The sequence below is a fragment of the Sinocyclocheilus rhinocerous genome, unplaced genomic scaffold, assembly GCF_001515625.1.
Source record: "Sinocyclocheilus rhinocerous isolate Xijiao unplaced genomic scaffold, SAMN03320098_v1.1 scaffold411, whole genome shotgun sequence".
NCBI classification, from domain to species: Eukaryota; Metazoa; Chordata; class Actinopteri; order Cypriniformes; family Cyprinidae; genus Sinocyclocheilus; species Sinocyclocheilus rhinocerous.
Window position 1 is genome coordinate 2446032 of NW_015640493.1, and position 21407 is coordinate 2467438.

Sequence of the window (21407 nt, forward strand, 5' to 3'; positions counted from 1 at the left end):
TCACGAGCCGCAGGGTTTAATTTGGATTTGTCTGTGCATGTTTTTTTACTCTCATAGATTTTGTTACCATTGCCATGCAAAGACTGATAGACTGCAACGGTCCCTTGTGCATGATTTATCAGCGAAAGTTTTTTTTTTTTTTTTGAGGAATTTCTTAGATAACAGTTTGTCATTTTCAGTGCTGTCTACCAAAGTGAACACATTCAACTGTGATCTTTAGAAATATTGGTAGGAACTATTAGTAGTTTGTGTTTTTGTTGGTTTATGCTTTACCACATTCACATTTGCACACCTCGAAGGCATTAAGAGGTGTTTATAGTTCTCTGTTACTATATTCCACAAAATAACAAGTAGCAACACTGGAAAAATATTACCTGAACCTGCAAGACAGCACAGTGTAAAGTGAGAAAGTGTGAAGTTTGCTGAACTTTACATTTATCCTTTCCCACGTGTAATCGTTCACTGATAGTTGGTCAGAGGTGAACAAAACAAGAAAAACACATAGACATGCACTCAAGCACTCATGTTCCTTGCAGTTTGCAGTTTAGAGCATTTATATGTTGACTATATGTGTACATTTTAAAAAATATATGTTAAGAAGTCAAATTGCATTTAAACACTTTAAAGTGCATTTATGCTATACTGTATTTTTTAAGTGACGTTATCGAACTCCATTTGGACGTTTTTATTTAGTCTACAAAAGGTGACGGAATAAATGATTGGTAATTTCACTGTGTAGGTGAACACTATAGTTTGACTGATTTTTAAAATGTGTCTACCAGTATTAAAACCAAACCTTTGGCCTTGGAGTGGTTTGTGAAATTTAATAAGTCTAGCCCTAACCTGAGGCTTTCTTGAGGCTCAAAGCACAGGTCAGACTGTTATGAAAGCTGTCAGACCGATGTTTTTTGGGCAAACATTTATTAATTAACGGGAGGTTTTAGACATTGTTGACACGCTGCGCAGCTTCTTAATGTCACTTTATTCTCCCCACTTGTATAATATAATATAATACATAAATATACTTATTTTACTTAAAAATATAATGTGTGTGAATTGATGGGAATAGGGTATTTTATTTCTCTAATCCTAATATTTTGAAAAAAAAAATGTTTGCTTGGGAATTTTAATTGGTAATTTTGATGACTTTACCTATGTCTTCAATATAATTTGGCATCCCCTTAGTCTTTTGTAAAATCCCTTTAAATTACAAAAGCCATTTCTTAAAGGGATAGTTCACCCAAAAATGAAAATTAATTTACTCACCTTCATTTCGTTCCAAACCTGTATGAGTTTCTTTCTTCTGTTGAGCACAAAAAGAAGATATTTTGAAAAATGTTGGAAACCAGATAGTTGATGGTAGTCATTGACTTCAATAGTATTTTTTTTTTTTATGCTATGGAATTTTTTATTTTTTTTAATTGGGTAAACTGTCCCTTTAAAGACATCATCCTTCAGGAAGTGACATCATCAAGTATTTAAAAAAGACAAGATTAATGGAAAGAGTTTGAATCTTTGAATGTTGTATTAAAGGCAGAGTAAGTGATTTCTGGTAGCCAATGTTGATATTTGTTATTATTTTTTTATATATCTATAATAGTTGAATAGTTCATAGCTGAACCGTGTATGTTTCACACTTCAGACCAGTAGGTGGCGGACATGCACATTTAACGTTGGTTTGCCAATCCGCCAAAAAACCCGAGAGAAGAAGAAGTGACATCATCATTTTGGAGGGAAAACAACAGCACAAATTTCAGTGAGTATTAGCAGTCGTTTGAATGTATTTTGCGATTATTTTGTGGTAGTAGTTGGTCCAGTTTCACAAAAAGTTATAAAGAGCAAAAAGAAATCAGGACACACATATATACTATTGTTTTTCCTTAGCCCAGTATTGAGCAAAATGATTATGACATATGCAACATAACAGCCACAGCAAATGTCTTTTAAAACACTCTCAAAGCAAACTGACTGTGTTGTAACATTTCTTTCTACATGAAAACTATAAAGGCACTACTTTTTTGCCCTTCATATAGCATATTAAGCGGGTGACAAGGTCTATTATGAATCTGCCTGCCTTTGATCTATTTATTGTGGAAAGCAGAAAGGAACTTGATTAATTTTATTTTTACACAAGCGGTCTATAGAATCCAATGCTAGTTTATGACCTGAGAAAGTGACACTGGGGGTAATTTGTTTCAGGTTGTTTTTCCAAGGTCTCCGGTGCTGCCCATAAAGTATGTCTGACTGTAGAAGGTTAGAGGAATGGATGTTGACTGGGGCATTTATAGGTCAAGAGTCAGAGTGTGTTGTCTATTCATCTTTCTGCAATGGTGAATCTAAAGACATGTTTGCTGGGCAAAGCCTGATTTTTTTTTTCTCTAAGTTGCTTTACAGAGGAGCAATTTAATTTTAATTGTGGATGATTATAGATAAAAAATTATAATCACAATCACTCAAGAGTAATCACGTTTTTTTTTTCCAGAAACATTTTTTGTTATACTGGTTGAAAGTCTCATCAAAGCCTGATGGCAATCAACAATTAAAGTAGTCTTAAAGTAAAAAAAAAGAGCCAGAGGGTGTTTGAAATTTGGATTCTGTTACCCAAGTGCAAGCAAAATTATTGCCAAAGTACACAGACAGACAACAGGCTAAAACAAGGGTAAACATTGGTAGTGTTTTTACAAGATGGAGGAATTTGATGGAATGTTTGGGTTTCAAACGATATGACAGACTTGCAGATTTTTAAGCTAAACATCAAGTTAAAGGTATTGAAAGTAGCCTGCATTTATAGACCCGTAAGAGCTGTGTTTATGATATTTTGAGTCGTGACACGAAAAGTTAAGTTATTATGTATTTTGATTTTGATGTTTGTGTCCTAAAATCTGTTTATTTCCACATTTAATTCCCAAGACTTTTGGATCCCACTGTATAAAGTATGAATTTCCCTCATTGGAATTTTTATGAAACCGTGTTATTCTTAGTCTTTAATTATGCCTTTAATTATGTTCAGCGAGATTCTAAATGGTTTATATCAAATTAGGTAACTTGTTAAATTTAACATGTTAAAGGAAGAAAATGTGAATATTCAGTCATCATATATTCACCCTCATGATGTTAGAAACCAGCATGACTGACTTCCTCCTGTGGAACACAAAAGGAGTCATTTTACAGAATGTTCACGCTGGTCTCTTCTATACAGTGAAAGTGAATGGGGAACATATGATATCAAGTTGTTAAAAGATCAAAAATAGCACTGTAACAGTATTCTGTATGACTCACGCACTACTTTAAGTCATTCAATAGCTTTGTAACAGCAACACTGTGGTCACTTTTGATTGAATGGAAAAGAGCAGCATGAACATCCCGGGCAGCATCTTCTTTTGTGTTGCACATTGCATGTACATGGTATTGTACATGTTGAAAATATGGTCGAAACTGGGCTGCACACGCTCGCACACTTGCACTTTGTGACTATGAATAGATCTACCCTTCTTTGATCTTCGGAAGGCAAATTGGTGCCCAAAAAAAAAAAAAACATTGCTGAAACAGTGGTGCTGTTGCCCAATGATTCTAGCAGCTCTGATGGTCCTTTGTTTTGCTTAGACTTTGAATCCCATAACTGAGGAAGGAGAGAAAGAGCAAGAAACGTTTGAATTAATGTCTGCAATGCGTCACCTGAACAAACTGTACCAGCCCTAAAATAATTCCATCGAATATGAGCCTTATCTCAGCCTTGGAAAACTATTTCCAAAGCCCTTATCAAAATCCTCTTTTATTCATTTATCATTTTCTCTGGCCTTGAAGCCAACAGTCTGAAAACTATCCTCCACAAAGCTCCAATTACTCTTCGCCTCCCTCCATCCCCTCGGATCTGTTTTGCTAAAGGAAAAGAGTTCACCTCCTGAGCATCCCGTACCCTGCTGTTGGCTCCTTGCAACTGATGTTAGACTGGTTTTGTTGTGTTAAACTCTAGATTTTGCTAGAGAAAAACAGCTTTGGATGGACCTTTATTGTGGAGAACCCCATACAAAGTATCTTTGCTTGAACTTAAATCGTTTTAAAGGGGTCATATGATGCGATTTCAAGTTTTCCTTTCTCTTTGGAGTGTTACAAGCTGATTGTGCATAGATTTGGCTTTGTGCAATTTTACACTTTTAGAGACATTTTGTTGGTGAAACCATAAAGTTTTATTTAGAAAATTAACCAATTAATGAACAACTCTTCGCTTTGTGATTGCAAATGTTCAAAGTTTTACAATTTAACAATTCCAGCCTAATAACATAAAGTTTAAAAGTCAAAATTAAATGAAACTTTTTTTTTTAACCCGGTTTACTTCTTAAAGCAAGTTTGATTGCGAACAATTCTTCTGTGCATTTTTTTTTTCATGTTCAGTCCCTCATTTTTGTTGAATAGCCTGTTTCACCCATGTAAAATGGGTTCTGAATAGCAATTCATGTTACTTTTTTAAGTCAAATCAAACTGCTGTCAAAGCTATAACCTGCAGTGAAACATTCATTGCACTTTTTCATTGTAATTTTTAAATGGATTTACTGATTATAGATTTGATTAGAATTATATAAATTATTGTGAAATTATTATAAATTAAATGGATTAATTAAATTCTATGGATTAATAATTTAAATGGATTAATATATCCTCAGTACACATGACCGTTTTCCACTCTCTTTTTGTCCTTTATGAATAAACAGGTTTTTTTTTTTTTATTTTTTTGCTGTGCCTTTAAAAGATTGCTCATGTAAATGACCTCTGTTAAAAAGGTAGTGTTAAGCTTAGAATAGATCATATGTGAACTTAGGCGGTCATATATTAATGTGCTGATAGTTCTGACATCATAACCGTAGCACGTTGTGAATGACCCATTTTTGCAGTGGAGTTTCTATAAAGATTCAAGGTGGACTGGTAAACGGTAACATTGTGTGTTCATATAGTACATCAACAATTTCAGCATATAAACATGAGGTTCATTACGCAGGAATGCTGTAATTGTCAGACCCCTTCCGTTTTAAACAGGCTCATTTGAATTGCTAAATTAGGGACCTTGTTGATAATATTCCCGAGGCACACATTCTTTACATTGAGTTGCTGCAGGTTCTACAGATTCAACACAAAGCACACACCAATTTGTAAACCCATTTTGTTTAAAAACAATGTCAATATCTACATTGTATTACCTCATTTTGACTGTGAAGGCCAAGTTGCTAAAATAGTCATTGTTTTTGGTGGTTTTATAAAAATTATTCTTGGTTTCTGATTGTAGAAATGGATGGATTTTGTAGCTCAGTTTCTTCAAGCTAGTCTTTTTGACTGAGGAAGAGATTATTTCACACTTGCTTTGATTGCTTGATCCAAACCAGATTTCCTTTGCAAGATTCTGTTCGCACTTGTATATTTTGGTTCTGGTGGTACATTTGTGTCTGAGTCAAAGCTGTTTACCCCGTTGCTAGATAACGACAATACAGGCAACCATTGCTTTCCTCACTTTTGTACTCTGGCTTTTCTACCATTGGTTTTGAGTCTATTTGCTCTTAATGTAAATTTAGAGCAAATTGACCCCCTTTTTCAACTGTGCTGGTTGCGGGAGTATTTTATCCATTTATTTTTACCATATGGATTTAAAATAAATTACTTTATATGCAGTTATAAGCAGTGAGCCAATCCAACCAGCTACTACGTAAATCACAGAATTAAAACTGAATTAAAAAATCTGAAGCAAAAAGTAGTTGACAAATGTACAAGATTGTGTACTCAGTGGCTTTAATTAGGTCAAGAAGTACAATCCCATGAATCATTGTGAATGACAATCAAATGAAAAACAATGCAGCGATATACAACTAAAGTTGTTGATTGAAACAGTATATTTTAAGTTTATTGCAAAATATGTGTAAAAGGACTGGGGAGACTGATTTGATTAGTTATTTGCAGTGCTTCATGGGAGTGGGCGGAGCTCAGCGATTGTTCAGACTCTCTGATTGGTGGAATTTTCTTGGGAAATGTAGTTTTTCCACCAGGGATTTCACTGTTAAGGCGATTATTTAAAACATTAGTAGAAATAATACAAACTGATGGTTTCAACAAACAAAATACATATACTGCACCATCGATTAACAACCTTGCAGCTTACACTTGGTCTGTCTTTAAAGGTTTATAAGTTATCATTAAAAATCAGTGTGGAGAAAATGAATGGCATTTTGACTTCTGGACTCCAACAGTTGCAGATCCACTTCCACAATTTAGGGCAATTTTATATACATTCATAAGCAGTGAACTGTACCGAAGTTCGCCTAAACCACACACCAGTATCTTTTTAATTAATCAAACTCTATTACGATTCATGGGTTTGAGTATGAGTTCAGAAAACAGCGTTCACATCATCTAAACAAACCAAACTCTGATGTCAAATTAATGTGAGTGCACATTACAGTATGTTTTCACAGTACAATGAACTCTTTTATTTTCAAAAGATCAAGGAGAATTTGATTTCTCACATCATGACCCCTGAAAGAAATATATCTCTTTTCTCCTTAGGTTAGAAAAGAAAAGCTTTGAAAAAAAAAAATGATTTTTCCCCCAAGCACCCAACAGGCGAAATTCAAACCTTTTGATTTAAAAGGCGTTATGTGTCCTGGTAACACAGAGGGTAGTACTAGTAATGTATCACAAACATATTAAAAGGAACAGCACTCTGATGCATGTAGTAAAAGAAATGCACTTCTAAGAAACTTATTTATGTTTATGTGTGGCTTATGTCAGGCTGTGTTCATTTTTAGTGATTACAAGCATCTCACGGTGCAGTATCAGAGCAGATGTTACGGGTATGTGCATATGTGTTAGGTTGCAAACCTCAGTTTACCGGCAGATTCCACCGGTGGCTGCCATATGGTCACATCTAGAGGTGAATCACAGGCTCAAATCTATCAGGACCAACAGATTAGAGCGAGACCACTGTACAATTAATATTCTAGGATTCAATTAAATAGAGCACTCAAATCATTAGTGCTCTGACATTCATTTACTTCTAACTTGGTTAATGGTACTTTTCTGTAACAGCCTCTCTCTCTCTCTTAATGTGTTGAATGTGGTTCATTTTATGCTCAGTCTCCTTATAAAAAAAAAAAACACATTTACTCCTTCTAATTGTATTTGATCAGACTATTGATTTAATATTGTGCACTTTAATGAATGCACATTTTACCAGATGAACATATACTCTAGAGAATGGTCTCTGATAGATAGATAGATAGATAGATAGATAGATAGATGTAATGAAAGTTATTTCAATTACAAATAAAGCATACTTTAAAAAAGTATTAAAGGGATAGTTCACACAAAAATGAAAATTACCCCATTTCTAGGTGTATATGACTTTCTTCTTTCAGACGAATACAATCGGATTTATATTAAATAAAAAAAATGTCCTGGCTCTTCCAAGCTTTATAATGGCAGTGAATGGGGGTCGAGATTTTGAAGCCCAAAAAAGTGCATCCATCCATCATAAAAGTACTCCACACGGCTCCGGGGGGTTATTAAAGGCCTTCTGAAGCGAAGTAAAGCATTTGTGTAAGAAAAATATCCATATTTAAAACTTTATAAACTGTAATCTCTAGCTTCCGCTAACTGTCGTACGTGCATTCACGAGAGAGTGGTTTTCCAGCCGGATGACATAGGACATATATGGACGTATATAATATAACTCCGATTGTATTCGTCTGAAAGAAGAAAGTCATATACACATAGGATGGCTTGAGGGTGAGTAAATCATGGGGTAATTTTAATTTTTGGGTGAACTATCCCTTTAAGCTGCTCCTTATGTCTTGTGAGCTGCTGAAGTCATGCGATAGCTTTGTGTGAGACCAAAATTAAATCATTAGCCACTGCTCGAAGTAGATTGGTCTCTCTAAGCGAGATCCCAATTTCGTCGGTCATCCGACGTGACGTCTCCGTTCCCTCCTTCAGGGAACGAGGGTTACCATACGTAACCGAGACGATATATCTGTCCCCAGGCCTGTAAACCAGCTGTGAGGCTAATTTTTAAATTAGGTAAATTTTTCTTTCTTTCTTTGAATGACTAATTTGCTGTTAAACTCCTCATATGAATGCCTGCATGCTCCTTATGTCTTGTGAGCTGCTGAAGTCATGCGATAGCTTTGTGTGAGACCAAAATTAAATCATTAGCCACTGAAAAATATTAGCATCTGTTCCTTGGTATAAGAAATAGCCATTTGTGATTGGTGAAATATTATTTTGAGTCAAATTTGTTTAATGAATATATATATATATATATATATATATATATATATATACAGTGGTGACGCTTGAGAGAGCAGTGAGTGAGGGTGCGGGCGCAGCCAGATCCAGCTATCATAAGTGTTTTTGGACTTGTCTTTTCCACTTAATTTAACACTTTAGAAAGTTAATAAAGTAGGAAGTTGCAGTTTAGAGTCAGCGATATCTTTATCTTATCTTATTTGCAAAAGATTGGAAATAATTTTGGTTTATTTTTATTTATTTGTAATTTTTTGTTTGTTTTAGTATCAATATCTGGCAACACTGCCCATGGACAGGTTCGGTAAGGGAAACGCAAAAATTATCATGATATTATTTGTCATAAACGTTATCAACGCTGTCAAAAACAGTAACACTAGTACACACAGATCTGTAGAACAAGTAGGTTACAGAATGAAATGAAATACGCGAAAACTAGCCATGAAGAAGTCTATGCTATGTCATTCAGTACAGTTACATTTTCACAAATCATACTATTAACTTTCATAAGAACACTAGACAAAGTTATTGTAGTTATGTATTGTTGCAATAAACAACTGATAAATGTATCCACCCTTAAATATAGTAAAGTATTAACAAATGTTGATGCAATAAATAAGGTATGATTTAAAAATAGAGAGGTCTCAAAACAGAGAAAACATCTTTCACAAACATCTACATGTCTGTCTCCTTTAAAGTGTTTATAGTGTATATAATGAGTTGTATTTGTAGGGGTTATAACACAATTCTTTAACACCAACCCCCATCATCTAATCAAACCCAAACTTTGGTTGATCATTTCACATGTTTTCAGACAGTCTCTTCTTTGTGGCTTTTAACCAGAGTAAGATGCAGTGTGCCCTTTTTTTGGCCAGAAATCAAAAGAGCAGGGAACTTAGTCTCAGTTCAGATGTTGTAATTGCGGTTATTTCAAGTTAACAAGTGTCCAAGTTATTTTGGTCTGAACAAAATGGATGGGTTAGACTGGTTATTTCATACAGCCAACATATTTTTGTGCTTCTGGTACAGAATAAAGCAAAAGATATGTGTAAGATTTTTATACTCAAACTTTTTCTGAGTATTTATTCTGCAAGTGTACAAACTAAAATGTGTTAGAGCTTATGACCATTACCAACTTATCATCAACTATATATAGACCATCCACACGACGTCCCCATGTTGGAAAGTCTGAATAAAAGCCAAAGTTTCCTGTTGTTATTTTTGCCATCCATAAGCGCTCATCTTATAAGTGCTCATCTTATGGCTTGAAGGCAACGTGGGTGACAAACCAAAACACATATATATTAGATTTCATTTCTCGACATATGCGTATATTCGCATCATGTTTCCGTTCTTGTAGGTGTACATAAATCACACTGCATCATCTATTACACAACATGGTAATGAAGTGTTAATTGCCAGCTGTGTTTGCAGAATGAGTACTGTATTCCCAGACCTCTTTCACTCACAGCCATCTCTTCATTGATCACAGGTACGTGTTTTGCTCACAGATGGCAGTAAGACCAGCTAATCTTGCTGTAGTTATATGCCATCTGGTCGAGAGCACTAGACCCCCGGCATTCAAATGGCCACTGTGAATTATGACACAGACAGTGACGGCACTCTTTTACCGCCCAACGTGCACTTTTGAGAGTCCCGAGTGTTTGCGATTTGTAACACAAGGGCGAATCTGTCCGTAGCAGCAGAATTGATTAGTCACAGGTGCGCCGATGACACATACACAAACTCGTTCTTGCTTGACCACACAGGCACAGTGCAGGCATTCTGGGTAGACGGAATATGCTGGCGAAGTCTGTTCGCAAGATTGGCACAGAGGCCCTATTTGCTTGCAGGCTCACATACAGAGCTGTGTCTATGGGGAGGATATCTAGGAATGGAGCGCTGCCCACGTCTGTCTGCTTTGGGGCTGTTCAGGGCCACTCGGGCCCTCTGGAGGGATCACTCTGCTCGGGGACGGGGGTCTGCGGCGTTTCCCTGGAAGTGCACGAGCTGGAAAACCTGAGGAAGGATCTGGAGGTTGAGATGAGAGGTGATGGGACAGTAAAAACAGATGAATGGATTTGTGTCGGTTGGGTGAAGAATTAGCTACACTCGTGATGAGGACATTTGGCTCTGCATTGTTCCAGACTGAAATATGCTTGATGATGCATGTAGTTTTCTTTCGTGTGTTGGTGTGTTTCCTATAGAAAGAGAAGGCTGAGGTTGGAAATAGCCCACAGTAGGAAACAGGCTTTAGTTTGCATCATATCCGCGGAATACACTTGCTATTGCTAGTGTTATTAGGGGTAGAGGCGTTATCATTCTAGAAAGTATTTAATTGGACAAAAATATACAAAATGAAAATTCAATTGCACAAAAATGTACAATATAATATTTTATTTTATTAGCTTAATATATGCTAAATTGTATTACCTAAATATATTCTAAATAGATTACCTCAATTCTAATAGACAGTATTAATTTAATTTAATTTAATTTAATGAGGTTATGTGTATGCTAAATAGATTACCTCAATGCTAATACACAATGACATTTGATTTGATTTGATTTGGTCATCTACTGTGCCAAATAGATGACCTCAATGCTAATAGACAATTTATTTATTTATTTATTTATTTTCATTTCATTTAATTTCATTTTATCTATGAGCTAAATAGATGACCTCAACGCTAATAGACAATAACTTTTTTTTTTCATTGAGGTAATCTATATTCAAAATAAATTACCTCAATGCTAATAGACAATAACATTGATTGATTGGATTTTTTTATTTATTTATTTTCTTAAATAATTACCTGTATTGTTTGTAGAAACATCTAAATTAACTGTTTTTTATTTATTTATTTATTTATTTAAAATATTTCACATATTTGTCAAGAATGAGTCAACCCAGCTGTATTAGGCTACACCAACAAAATAATTTGTAAGCATTAGGTCAGATATAAATATCTCATGGTAACAACTGCATTTTTACCTGAAGTTACCTGTTGTAGGTACAACTTTAAGACACAGATAATAACATACATGAGTCAGTGTGATAATGTGAAAATGCATGCCTTGCCGGTGTTTTTGGCAATTGTTTTCTTCATTGTTAGTTTGGGCATCCACCGTCTCCAGAATGTCAGAAACGTAATTGTAGTTGTTTTCTTTTGGTTTAACCCCACTAACCTCATCAAGCCTGCCTGACAAGTTCAAAATCAAGCGCTCATACTAAGGGCAGTTACATTAGACTCTGTGCTGTGTATAAGTGTGATTTTTACAGAAAACACTGGCAGCATGATAGAAAACTCAATATACTGAAAACAGAGGATAATAGTGTAAAAAAAAAATGCGGGTCTTTCATAGAATTGCAAATGAGAAATGAGCAGATAAACAACATGAAAGTTATCAATCTGTTTACAATTACTAAAGACTGCAGTGGCAAAATATATTGTGTTAAGATACAGCTTGTGTTGAATTGACAATTTCAGCTACAGATTTCTCTTGTACTAAATGCTAGTTAAATCAGCATGAAACATGACAGATTAGTTGCATAAAATTGTTTTTTTCTTTGCTCCTATCATAAGAGGCCTGGGTGTCATAGATTCACCCTGCAGGAGTTATAATAGAAAATGACACGGCTCAGACACCTTTGTCGAACAGACGCGGTGGGAATCTTGTATAAGTGACGCAATCCCTTTAATGTGATTGCTTCTCCTTAAGATGATAAAGAGGGATTACTTCAAGAATTAGCAGCCAGCCTTAACCTGCAACATGTCACTTCCCAGAATGCACATCTGGTTGCTAGAACAGGGATGCTAACTAGCCCACGATTTATCATGCGTACTAAAATCGCTTACCTGCAACATGTCACTTCCCAGAATGCACATCTGGTTGCTAGAACGGGGATGCTAACTAGCCCACGATTTATCATGCGTACTAAAATCGCTGTTACAGTGGTGACATAGGAAGCCACATTTGACTAGTTGGCCCTGTATTATCCCGTTACACAGGCTAATGAGGTAAGTGATTAGCATGTCAGCCTTCCTCCATTAGCATGCATGGGGATTCACGATGATTTGTTTCGTCAAGCCATCGTTGCCTGTGCCTGCAATTCATCTGAAGCAGACAGCAGAGAGGGGCGAAGGGGAGATTCTAATGCAGTTTTTTGTTTTGCAGTGTTGGTTTAGTTTTAAGCTGCTGAAAACGTGGTTTAAGTAGTAATATTTTTGTATTTTTTTAGGGTTAGGTTAGGGTTATTTTTAAATAAAATATAGTTTGCTTTATCTGTATTATGCACTTGTATGGTATGTATTGATATTTAACATTATATTTTATTTCAATTTATTTTAGATTCAATTACATCAAAATACTACATGCAGAAAGTACACAGATCGAAAACAGGGACAAGACAGTTATTTCAAAGAGCATTTCAATGATTTGAAAAATGTTTCTGCATAAAGATAAAAAGCAAATGCTGAAAATATTATTCCTTTAAAATTTAAAAATGGTCATCATTTACTCAGTCTCATGTTGTTTAAAACCTGCACATTTTACAGTTTTCGTCCATAGAATGCAATTCGGTGAGGTCTGAAACAACAGTGAACCCCATTGACGTTCTTTGTGTGGACCAATTATTATTATTATTATTTAAAATGTCTTATTTTGTGTTAAGTCATAAAGATTTGAACAACATGAGGGTGAGTAAATGATGGGTTAAAAAGGGACAAACCCAGCTATTGGGTTGTTTTGACCCAGCGGTTGGGTTGTTTTGAAGCCAACCGCTGGGTCAAAACAACCCAACCGCTGGGTTTGTCCCTTTTTAACCCAGCATTTTTTAGAGTGTACCCCTTTACCTTAAAACTGCATATTTGTCCGAATGCATGAGACAGGCTCCGTCTCATTCTATGCAATGTGCTGTTGCTAAATGTCAAACTAATTTAATATTATGTATATGACCTTCAGAAGCGTCTTGGTTGTGTAGAATTTATGAATCACTCCACATGAAGTAGAGCAGTACAGGCAGTGACTACAAAGCTGTTCTTGTTTACCAGGTAGCCTCTTTCAAACAATCATGTATCAGCGGATCAAAGCAGTTTCTGCATCTAGTTGCTTTGAAAAACACCCCCCTGCTGTCTTACGAGTTATGGCAATACTAAAGATTTATGAAATATTTCATATTCTTAAGAATGAACAGGTGAGACTGTCAATGAAAAACACTGCAGTTCACAGACTCGCACTATCACAAGGGCATGCTTAAATAGTAAGGTTTTATAAGGTGTGAAATAAGATGGTGCTCTGATACAGCAGGGAACATCCCACGGTTATGTTGTTTATTTGTAAGAAATACATTTTTAGCTAATATTTTATCAAATTCATCACTTTTTGATTCTTGTATTCCCTCCCACGAAACGCTTGACATGAGTTTTGTCTTTGCTTTTCGACAACTCAATACCCCTGTGGGTATTTGCTCATGCAGAACATGCTGCTATGTTGCTAGGGTGTTGTCATAGTTACTAAGGAGTTCTGGGTGTTTTTAGTGCTTTCCAGTTTCTAGGGTATTCTGGGAGTTACTTAGAGTTGACAGGTGTTTTGTCTAGTCTCTGTCTAGATATTGCTCAGATCTTACTTTTAATTCAAGTCCATATTATTATTTTTTTCCAAGCCGTGTCTGAACATCCTTTGTCATGCGATATTTTAGACTGACCCTTCACGCTGTATTTCTGCTGCTCTTGGCCTCTCTCCACTTGACCTGGCCATGTCATTCAACCTGAAAGAAGATTATCTGTGTCTACAACAGGCGCTCACACACTCAACATGGTCAGGCGATGTTGTAAGCCAGCCGTATTTAGAGCACACTCACATTTACCTACTTCCATGTTGGACCTGTGGATTACAGAAGCGTTTCTCTGGCTCTTTGTTAATCCCTCATGCAGAAATCACACACACACACACACACACACACACACACAGAGAAAACCCAGGGATACTGTACACCAATGAACACCAGCTATAACAAGCTTACACTGGGGGAACAGGATTTACCAAGGTATGGTAGATTAGAGTAGTGAGTCCCTTGCTGGATGTTCATTTGAAGGAATGTATTGTCAGAACATTGTCTAACATGAGGAAATCATTCTGGTGAACTTGAAGCCTGTATGAATGATTCTTATAATTGTATTTAACATTTCACAATATGGTTCAATTTGTAAGTCTAGGTTCATATTATTTTTTGCATATGGTAATATTTTTTTATAATTTTATTTAGATTAATGAACAATATCTAATTACTAAATTATCATTAACATGCTAATAAGTGCTATAACAATAATAATTGATATACTGTATACATTATTTATTAACAGATTTGGATAAATTTAGCATTACATCACTTGCTCACCAATGGATCTTCTGCAGTGAATGGGTGCCGTCAGAATGAGAGTCCAAACAGCTGATAAAAACACCACAAAAATCATACCTGCTATTTTCAAGGTGTTTGCTGATTCTTTCCATGCATGCAAGAAAAAAAAAAACACAGCCCCATCATCAGTAGTCATGGAGCTTACTTTACCGTATTTGTGTAGAATATCAGCCCAATGTAGTTGAACAGCTTCTGATGTTGTAACATTCTCAGAGAAAAACAGTTTTAAGTGAAGTCTTCAAGGTATCTGGTCACCAAAAAAAAAAAAAAACATCTGTTAGCATGTTGATATCAGGAGCAACTATATTATTGCATTAGCAATCACTAGTATTGGCCACTCATAAATCCTAAAAAAAAAAAAAAAAAAAAAAAAAAACTTAAGAAAAGAAAAGAGCAAATTAAAAGCATGATTTTGTAGTGATAAACACAATGTATTATGCAATACAAAACATTTTATATCTGAGAAACTAAATTATTATTGTTAAGCACGTTATAAACATCTACATATATTCGCAAACAGAGTATTTTTTGTACTCTCTCAGAGTTTTTATTGTGATGTTTTTATCAGCTGTTTGGACTCTCATTCTGACGGCACCCATTCACTGCAGAGAATCCTTTGGTGAGCATGTGATGTAATGCTACATTTCTCCAAATCTGTTCCGATGAAGAATCTTGGACGGCTCGAGGGGTGAGTACATTTTCAGCAAACTTTCATTTTTGGGTGAGCTATTGCTTTAAGAATAATAGTGAGATTTAAAAACACATTATGAATTGGGTCACAACACAGATTCAGTGCTCCGAAATGGAAGGATTTTTAATGCTACAATTCTGTTCGGCTCAAACAATATCGAGAGAGGGAGGCAAAAAAGATCAGAGAGAAATAAAAACAGGAAGAGACAGGGATAAAGAGGTGTGAGAGAGCTCTGAATTGGGCCCACATGTGGATCCAGAGGCAGAGAACATTTGTGATCCGCCTCACTTCACCGTGGGAGAGCGTTTCCTAGACCTCGAATACCGCCGCACATTGAATATACCAAAGACAACATTGTGTGAAAGTGTGTGTACATCAGTGGGACATAAACACAGTACTGCGGAATGCTTATTTTCTCTGCATCACTAGCAAATCCGGATTCAGCCGCGTCTCTTTTTTACTCTTCCTGTGAAAGTCCACGCTGGTTGCAATGCAAAACCGTTTATCTTTGGGACTGAAGTCAAACACGGGAATAATTAGACTCGCGTTGTAAACGTTGCATTGTCTGCCACAACATGCCAGTGCAGAGGATAGACAGTGTGACCCCATATCAGTGATTTTGCTCATTACAAAGGACCGTTTGTGTCTGAAATGAGGCTTGGGTTGAGGACTGTCAGCTTTTAGTGGCATGTGCAACAGCAAGCATTGCTATTAATAATAGTTAGGGTTTTTTAAACCACTTAACTTTAAGTATCATCTTTCAGTGCATTCGAAAATTAATTATGACCTAACAGCTTTCTGAGGCTTCCACGCACCTCATGTCTGATTTTGCTGACTTTCAAATGCGCACATTACACCTCACCCACAACAGCATTCTGGTGGCGAGTAAAAAAAAAAAAAAGTTACATGTTTATGTACAACCACATCAAACGGGAGACTTTTCTAAGTGAAAGAGAGATCATAAAGAAGAGAATAAGCCACAGAATCTGAGGTATCATTCATTACAACTAGCTGATGTCATAGTAAAAGCAATGTGAATAGGACGTACTGTATATGTGATACTCGTGTGAATATCCCTAACAGCACTAAAGATTTTCTCACCGTGTATGTGCGTGTCCACTCTTCACTCACTGACTGTGACTGTGAATCTAGTCCTTTGAGACTTCTCTGTCTGCACCTCTACAGACACTTCATGTCACAGCGAGGGGGCCGCGTCATCTGCCATTAGCTCCACTGTCGCTGTGAAGATACCAAGAGCACGCAGGTGTATCTGAGGGGTGACTCGGCTTTCCACAAACACCACCTGATAGACTAAAACAGCAGAAGCAGTGGAGACGGATGGATTAAAGCATTGTGAGATCAGATGAGATCAAGACGCATTTTGGCTCAATTACAGATCCTATCACAGCCGTCTCTGAAAACTACATATCTAAATATACCCAAAGAGGATAACTTCTGTCATTGCATGCTATTCTTAACCCCAGTAGATGTGATATCCCTACATTGCTGTCTGGTCATTAGATATGTTGGTGTCCCTATTAGGCCTCTTAACTAGTTTAACCAGTAGGCCTCCCTTCAATATAAATTGAACATATTCAAATTCAATATTTGTAGCAATATCCAAAAATACATTGTATGGGTCAAAATTATAGATTTTTCTTTTGTGCCAAAAGGATATTAAGTAAAGATCATGTTCCATGAAGATATTTTTTAAATTTCCTACGGTAAATATATTAAAACTTAATTTTTGGTTTGTAATATGCATTGCTAAGAACTTCAATTGGACAACTTTAAAGGCGATTTTCTCAATATTTAGATTTTTTTTTTCACCCTCAGATTCCAGATTTTCAAATAGTTGTATCTCGACCAAATATTGTCCTATCCTAACAAACCATACATAATGGAAAGCGTATTTATTCAGCTTTCAGGTGATGTATAAATCTCAATTTCGAAAAATTGACCCTTATGACTGGTTTTGTGGTCCAGGGTCACATATTGGGCCAACATGGACATTCATTTGTTCATTCATTCTGTTGATTTCATCCCTCCATCAATTGTTCTATTGTTTTGTCGTTCCATCCATCCATCCATCCATCAATTGTGCTATTGTTTTGTCGTTCCATCCATCCATCAATTGTGCTATTGTTTTGTCATTCCATCCTTACATTGTTCTATCATTCTGTCGTTCCATCCATCCATTGTTCTATTGTTCTTTTGTTCTATCATTGTTGTTCCATCCATCCATGCATTGTTCTGTCGTTCTATCATTCTGTCATTCCATCCATCATTCTATTGTTCTGTCATCCATCCATCCATCCATTGTTCTATTGTTCTGTTATTCCATCCATCCATCATTCTATCATTCTATCATCCATCCATCCATTGTTCTTTTGTTCCATCCATCCATTGTTTTATCATTCTGCCATCTATCCATCCATCCATCCATCCATTGTTCTGTTGTTCCATCCATCCATCCATTGTTCAGTCATTCTGTTGTTCCATCCATCCATCCATCGAAAGTTTTCATTTAGCTGAAAACCAAAAACTCAAAACAGAGTTTGAGTGATTTAAGTATTTGGGTAATTTAACTCTTTATGCTGTTCAGGGTGTCACGGATAAAATAAACCGGTTACACTTTATTTCGATAGTCCACTTTAGACATTCTATTAACTATAAGTAACTTTGTAACTACATGTCAACTACATGTCAACTAATTCTCATTAATTTGCAACTACATGTCTACTAACTCTCAGAGTAGACAGGGTAGGTTTAGGGTTAGTAGAATGTTGACAAAGAAAGTGTTAGAAGATATTAAGCAGACAGTCTACTAATACTCTACTAACTGCTAGTTGACATGTAGTTGCAAAGTTACTTACTGTTAATAGAATGTCTAAAGTGGACTATCGAAATAAAGTGTTACCAATAAACCAGCTGTAGTAACGTTCTTCGGCAACAAAACGTCTATTTTACTTACTGTTACTACAGTTACTTACTGCTAGCCTTATTTTTGGTCTTGGAAAAGTGTGTTCACATTGCTGATGTATTTACCTACTGCAGCTTATCCACATTGTGTGCAAAAAACGAAGCAAAATGCACCCTCAAAGAAGTGTGCATTCAGTGTCACCAGTTTAGACAGTGATTCTAGTCTTCCATTTCGACTGAAACCTTTCCACCTTGAACCTTGAAAACTTTTTTTTTTGGCAAATAAAATCTTTAAAACAGAGGTGTGTTCCTGGAGATCTGTACTTGCATGGTTCATTTCCAACCCTGATCAAACAAGCTTGACCTTAAAGTTTTCTTGAAGAACTTCATTAACTGGTTCAAGTATGTGTTTTAGGGTTAGAGCTGAACTCTGCAGGAAGGTATACGATTGGGCACCCATGCTTTAAAATATACTTAAGAATTAGTTTAGGTTAAACCAGTCACTATGTGGCACATAAAATAACTTTGGTTGTTCACATTACATGTTTATAAAACAGTCGACTCTTGTCTAAATGTGCAGTTTTTGGCTAGAATATGCTACAAAGTAAACCAGACTTTGTCGTTAACAGCATGCTTTCACCGCAAAACCATAAACACTTAAGGACTATACTGTTTATTTGTTTGCATTGAATTTTATCTTTAGTTGTGTTTAAGTTGGTTTTGGTGAGTCTAACTTTCCTTGTGTGAGCAATGCTTAACCCTAATGCTGCACTCTAAAAAATGCTGGGTTAAATACAACCCAGCGCTGGGTAAAATAGGGACAAACCCAGCAAATGGGTTGTTTTGACCCAGCGGTTGGGTTACTACCCAGAAGGTTGGGTTAAACATTTAACCCAACCGCTGGGTCAAAACAGCCCAATTGCTGGGTTTGTCCCTATTTTACCCAGCACTGGGTTGAATTTAACCCAGTATTTTTTAGAGTGTGCCACCCTGTATCAGGAAAGATTTATAATAGGTTGGCTAAGATACAATGATTCAGTGATATTTTCATGTACATTGTCTTGACAGGCATTATTTCATCAACACAAGTTACGGGATCATGATTTTAGTGTGTCGTGACAAGTAATTCTTTAGTTGGCAGGACAAAAAATACAGTTTGCTATTGACACAAAGAGGTGCTTATGCTGACAATAACAAAATTAAGCTAAAATAAAACCCTGAGTTTTGGATATGCTACTCCATCTAAATGACATTTAAAATTATTTTATAATGATTAATCATGTGGCTCTTTAGGACCTCATTTTAATGAGGTCATGGAATACCTGTTTTTTTTTTTTTTTTTCATTTCCACACCACTGTTTAAATTGAGCTAATGAAGACAAAAAGGAATAGTTCACCTAAAAATGAAAATTTGCTGACATGGACTCACCCTCAGGCCATCCAGTATGTATATGAGTTTGTTTCTTCATTGAAATAGATTTGGAGAAATTTAGCATTATATCACTTGCTCACTAATGGATCATCTGCAGTGAATGGGTGCCGTCAGAATGAGAGTCCAAACAGCTGATTAAAAACATCACAATAAGTTCATAAGTCCACAATAAGTCCATATAGAGTCTATAAAAAGTCCATCCCCTGTTGTCATCTCACATCAAAACCCATAGACATGTTTGTTTTGAATTGTTTTTGCTTGTAAATGTTGCTTGATCTGTGCATATTTCTCTCCTGGTTCAGATGAGGCAACTTTTTTTTTTTTTTGCTGCAAACATTATAGTGAATAGAGGACTTTGGAAGCAATGGTTTAAAGTAAAACAAAATGTCTTAATGAAGAATTTATTTACATTCATTGTTGGACTGGAGTAGTGTGGATTGTTGTGATGGTTTTCTTATCAGCTGTTTGGACTCTCATTCTGACGGCACCCATTCAATGCAGAGGATCCATTGGTGATCAAGTGATGTAATGCTCAATTTTTCCCAGATCTGTTCTGATTAAGAAACAAACTCATCTTCAGTACATTTACAGCAAATTGTAATTTTTGGGTGAACTATTCCTTGAAGAGAAGATGTGCTTTTTTTCACTTTCATATATATATTAATCTAAAATATTGTTGTTGTTGTTTTTAAAAAAATAAGTCCTTGGGCATGTTGTGCATCAACAACCCAAATCCAGATCCACCACTGGGAATAATGCATGGGTATAACGCTTCTAACATAAACCCCACGTGGATTTGCTATTTATGGGCAGTTCAGAGTGAGGTCAAAAGTAGTATATTTACCTTTTAAAAGCACACTTTTCTAGTCTCTGCAGATGAAGCTTGGTGTTCAGTCTTATCACTTTGTGGAAAGCCTCTGAAGTCAGAAATATCTTATCTTTAAAACAAAAGTCTTTTTCTAATATGTATTCTACAGATTACAAAAAAATTAGAAAGAGTCAAAGTAATAAGAAAGTGATTTTGTGCACTTCTTTGATGAGCAGAGTTTAGACAACGCTAGGGCATCAAACCTATCTGTTTTAATTATTCCCGAACAGAGGAATTGTCATTGATGTCCACTGAACCAGCTCAGAGTAATTGGATGGGGGCTGACGAGGGATTTTACAAGGACTCCCTGAGCTGGTTTTATGCTTGGTTTAAATTTTAAAGAGTAATCCACACAGGGGAAGGGGGCGGATAAATGGAACACCAGCACAGCAGACTGCATAGATTTTAAGCCTTTGAATGTCCAGCAACTGATGATTTAGAGATTTCTAGATTTTGAGAACAAAATTAGTGAGTTTTTGCTTCTGTCTCAGCAGTCTGTGCTTTGGTAAACACTTGGAAAATGAGATTACTGATACCTTTCTTATATAAATGATTCTGTCTGATAACTTTAGGCAATAAAGAGCATAAAAAATGTTTTTTTTTTTGTTGTTGTTTTTTTTCCATTATGGTGCAAGTATTTTTTTAAAGCACTGAAGTAATAAAACTTTCATGAGGTCCCATTTTGGCAGATTTCGTAATGTGACTGTATAGGGAACCTGACAGAGGTCAGTCAGTATTCAAACCCCATTACAGATGCGATGCCTAAAGCATCAGGTCCCGTGTTCCAGTA

The 21407-nt window shown here is 36.0% G+C and overlaps 1 protein-coding gene across 2 annotated transcripts in view; it reads left to right on the plus strand.

The window, feature by feature from the left end:
• The first annotated feature begins 12149 nt into the window (after positions 1-12149).
• The window catches only part of LOC107753260 (cadherin-18), a 136097-nt gene continuing 126839 nt past the window's right edge, over positions 12150-21407 (plus strand). Inside the window, exon 1 of one of the 2 annotated variants that reach the window (XM_016569384.1) lies at positions 12150-12305. The gene's annotated coding sequence lies outside the window, so the exon portion shown is untranslated. Of the gene's footprint in view, positions 12306-13956; positions 14333-21407 lie in introns of those variants that run through there. The other variant, XM_016569387.1, reaches the window with a different exon arrangement.